Consider the following 5286-nt stretch of genomic DNA (forward strand, 5'->3'; position numbering starts at 1 on the left):
TAATATCAAATCTATGAATTTCAAAGTGGAATTTAGGGATTTTGTAAAATTGAGATTTAAACCTCGAATTGAGATCGGATTTCGAAACAAATCATACAACCGGGCTCGGGGGTGAATGAGTAATCGGTTAGTCCGAATCTCGAATTTCGACCAAGCGACTTGTGTTGACCTTTGTTGACTTTTTCAATTTAGCTAAAGATTGAACCTTTTTTGTTTGTGCGTAATTTCTAAAGCTTGTTTTGGGTTGTCTGAATGATATTTGGTTATATTTGGTTGGTTTGGAGACTTGTTCTAAGAGGAAAAGTCGTGGTTGATTGTTGATTTGATTCTGAAAGGAGGTAAGTATCGTGTTTGAACTTGACTTGAGGGAATCAGGATATGTTTGGTTTATTTGCTACGTGAATTATGTGTGTGGATGACGTATATGCAAGGTGATGAGTGTATATGCATTGTCATGGGTTAAAGCATGCGGGGTGGCTATTTATCTTTATGTCATCATTTATTCAGCTAAGCATGTTGCACATATTTCAAGTAAGAGTTAGGGCACGTAGACATGTGATACTAGACTAAACATGATCACTACATATACTAAAGCAACTTAGTTAAATAATTTAAAAGAAGACTACTCAGCAAGAACCAATATTTCCAAATTTAGCCCGTGTACGCACTCGTCACCTCGCGTACACTGCACTCACATATCACAAAATGCTACAACAGTATCAAATCCTAAGGGGATTTCCCCCACACAGGGTTAGACAAGACACTTACCTCAAGCCAATCTCAATCAGTCAATAAGAATGCCTTTCCCTCAATTTTCCGACTCTGATCGGCTTGATTCTAGTCACAATTAATTTGATTCAGTCAATACAAATTATAGGAATTAATTCCATATGAAAATACAGATTTTTCAATAAAACCCCAAAATTTAACTCAAAAATCACCTGTAGGGCCCATGTCTCGGAACCTGATAAAAGTTATTAAATATGAACTCCCATTAAACCACGAGTCCAACCATACCAAGTTTACCAAATTCCGACATCAACTCAACCTCCAAATCTCAAATTCTTATTTTGAAATCCCTAGGCCCAAATCCTCTAATTTCACCTCAAAAACATATAATCTAGTCGAAATATCTCAATGATAATCAAATATTATTGACTAACAATAATCACAAGTGACTTATCTCAAGTTTTCCTGTGAATTCTCTCTGAAAATCGCCCTAAAACCGTGATGGAAATATCCAAAAATGACAAAAACTCAGAACCCTCTATTTTTTGTACACTGCCTAGAGGTTCCGCTTCTGCGGAATTTTTAACCGCATTTGCGGTTCCGCTTCTGCGACAGCCTTCGCTTCTACGGACAAGGATTCCGCTTTTGCGGACTCGCTTCTGCGGTCCAAGGCCCCCTTAGCCCAGGCCGCATCTGCAACCATTGCGTTGCTTATGTGGTCGCACTTCTGTGATGCCTCATCCTCTTTTGTGGAACAACCGTTTCTGCGATGCCAGGCTCGCTTCTGCAAGCTCGCACCTCCGAGCCAAATTCTGCAGGTGCAATTGCATCAATAGGTAGCAGCAAGTTTCAATTGTTCTAAGTCCAAATTTGATCCGTTAACCATCTGAAACTCACTCGAGTCTCCCGGGACCTCAACCAAATACACCAACAAGTCCTAAAATATCATACGAACTTAGTCGAAACCTCAAATCACATCAAACAACGCTAAAATCACAAATCACACCTCAATTCAAGCTTAATGAACTTAAGAATTTCAACTTCAACATTCGATGCCGAAACCTATCAAATCAAGTCCGATTGACCTCAAATTTTGCACACAAGTAATAAATGACATAACAGAGGTATTCAAATTTTTGGAATCCAATTCCGGCCCAGATATCAAAAAGTCAAGTCCCCGGTCAAACTTCCAAACTTAAATTTCTATTTTAGCCATTTCAAGCCTAATTTAACTACGAACTTCCAAGTAATTTTCCGGACACGCTCCTAAGTCCAAAATCATCAAACAAAGTTATTAGAACCATCAAAATTCCATTCTGGGGTCGTTTACACATAAGCCAACATCCGGTCAACCTTTTCAACTTAAGTTCTCATTTTGGAGACTAAGTGTCTCAATTCATTTCAAAACCTCACCGGACCCGAACTAATTTCCCCGACAAGTCTCATAACAACTGTAAAGCACAAATTGATCGGCCGGGTTGTTACATTCTCCCCCTCTTAAACAAACGTCCATCCTCGAACGGGTTTAGAATCATACCTGGAGCCTCAAATAGGTGTGGATATTTGCTCTGCATCTCCCGCTCAATCTCCAAGTAGCTTCTCCGACTTGCTAGCCTCTCCAATGTACTTTCACTGAAGCTATGTTCTTTGATCTCAACTTTCGAACCTGCCAGTCTAAAATGGCTACCGGCTCCACATCATAAGTCAATTTACCATCCAATTGCACTGTTCTGAAATCCAAAACATGAGACGGATCCCCGACATACTTCCGGAGAATAGATACATGAAATACTAGATGAACACTCGATAGATTAGGCGGCAATGCAAGTTTATAAGCCACCTCTCCAATCTTCTTAAGTATTTCAAAATGTCCAATATACCTAGGACTCAACTTGCCCTTCTTCCCAAAATCTCGTAACACCCTTCATGGGAGAAACCCGGAGTAAGACCCGCTCACCAACCATGAATGCAACATCACGAACCTTCCGATCCGCGAAACTCTTCTGTCTAGATTGGGCTGTATGAAGTCGATCTTGTATCAATTTGACCTTTTCCAAAGCATCCTGAACCAGGTCTATACCCAATAGTCTAGCCTCGCCCGGCTCGAACCAACCCATTAGAGACCGACATCGTCTCCCATATAAAGCCTCATACGAAGCCATCTGAATGCTCGATTGGTAGCTATTATTGTAAGCAAATTTTGCAAGTGGCAGAAACTGATCCTAAGAACCCCCAAAATCAATGATACAAGTGTGTAACATATCCTCCAATATTTGAATAGTGTGCTCGGACTGTCAATCCGTCTGAGGGTGAAATATTATACTCAACTGAACCTGTGTACCTAATTCTCGCTGCACTGCTCTTCAAAATTGTGATGTAAATTGCGTGCCCCGATCCGAAATGATGGACACTGGCACGCCATGTAGGCGAACAATCTCGCGGATATAAATCTCAGCCAACCGCTCCGAAGAATAAGTAGTACCAACAGGAATAAAATGCGCGGACTTGGTTAACCGATCTACAATCACCCAAACAGCATCAAACTTCCTCAAAGTCCATGGAAGCCCAACTACGAAGTCCATGGTAATACGCTCCCACTTCCACTCTAAAATTTCAAGTCTTTAAATAATCCGCCCGGTCTCTGATGCTCGTACTTCACCTGTTGACAATTTAAACACCGAGCTAGAAACCCAACTATATCTTTCTTCATTCGCCTCCACCAATAGTGCTGACTCAAATCCTGATACATCTTCGCGACACCTAGATGAATGGAGTACCGCAAACTGTGAGCCTCCTGGAGAATCAACTCACGCAAACCATCTACATTAGCCACACATAGTCTGCCCTGCATCCGTAATACATCATCATCTCCAATAGTGACTTCCTTGGCATCACCGTGCTGAACTGTGTCCTTAAGGACAAGCAGATGGGGGGTCATCATACTGACATTCTATGATACGGTCTTAAAGAGAAGAGTGAGAAACAACACAAGCCAAAACTCGGCTCCGCTCGGAAACATCCAATCTAACAAACTGGTTGGCCAAGGTCTGAAAATCCAAGGCTAAAGGCCTCTCTGCTACCGGTAAGTATGCTAAGCTACCCAAACTCTCTACCTTATGACTCAAGGCATCGGCCACCACATTGGCCTTTCCGGGATGATAGAGAATGGTGATATCATAATCCTTAACCAACTCCAACCACCTCTATTGCCGCAAGTTAAGATCCTTATGTTTAAACAGATGTTGTAGACTCCTGTGATCGGTGTAGACCTCACAATGGACACCGTACAAATAATGCCGCCAAATCTTTAAGGTATGAATAATAGCTGCTAACTCAAGGTCGTGGACCGGATAATTCTTCTCATGTACCTTTAACTGTCTGGACACATAGGTAATCACCCTACCGTCGTGCATCAACACTGTGCCGAGACCAATACACTACGTATCACAATACACAGTATAAGACCCTGAACCTATAGGTAATACCAATACTGGGGTTGTGGTCAAAGCTGTCTTAAGCTTTTGAAATCTCTCCTCACATTCCTCGGTCCACCTGAACGGAGCACCCTACTGGGTCAATTTGGTCATAGGTACAGCAATAGAAGAGAAACCCTCTACAAATCGGCGATAATACCCCGCCAAGACAAGAAAGTTGTGGATCTCAAGAGCTGATGATAGTCTGGTCCAACTCTGCACTGCTTCAATTTTCTTTAGATCTACCTGGATCCCCTCGCACGAAACTATATGACCCAAAAATACCACTGAATCAAGCTAGAATTCACACTTTGAAAATTTTGCATATAACTTCTTTTCTCTCAAAATCTGAAGCACGGTCCTCAGGTGCTGCTTATGATCCTCCCGACTCCGGGAGTACACCAGAATGTAGTCAATAAACACAATGATGAATGAGTCAAGATAGGGCTGAAATGCACTATTCATCAAATGCATAAATGTTGTTGGGGTGTTGGTTAGACCAAAAGACATCACAAGGAACTCGTAATGACCACACCTAGTCCTAAAAGCAGTCTTCGGGATATCTGGCTCCCGAATCTTCAACTGGTGATAGCCTGAACGCAAGTCAATTTTAGAGAATACCCTGGCACCCTGGAGCTGATCAAATAGGTCATCAATACGTGGCAATGGATACCTGTTCTTCACTGTAACCTTGTTCAACTGGAGGTAATCAATACACATCCGCATAGAACCATCCTTCTTCTTTACAAATAAGACAGGAGCACCCCAAGGCTATACACTGGGCCGAACAATACCCTTATCAAGCAACTCTTGTAACTACTTTTTTAATTCTTTCAATTATGCTGGGGCCATACGATATGGTGGAATAGAAATGGGCTGAGTGCTCGGTAACAATTCAATGCCAAAGTCAATATCCCTGTCGGGTGGCATACCCAGAAGGTCCGCTGAAAATACATTAGCAAAAACCCTTACTATAGGAACTGACTCCACGGAAGGATTATCAACACTAACATCTCCCACATAGGCCAGATACGCATCGCACCCCTTCTCAACCATTCGTTGAGCCTTAATAAATAAAACAACC

Source organism: Nicotiana tomentosiformis, chromosome 2 (assembly GCF_000390325.3).
Source record: "Nicotiana tomentosiformis chromosome 2, ASM39032v3, whole genome shotgun sequence".
NCBI classification, from domain to species: Eukaryota; Viridiplantae; Streptophyta; class Magnoliopsida; order Solanales; family Solanaceae; genus Nicotiana; species Nicotiana tomentosiformis.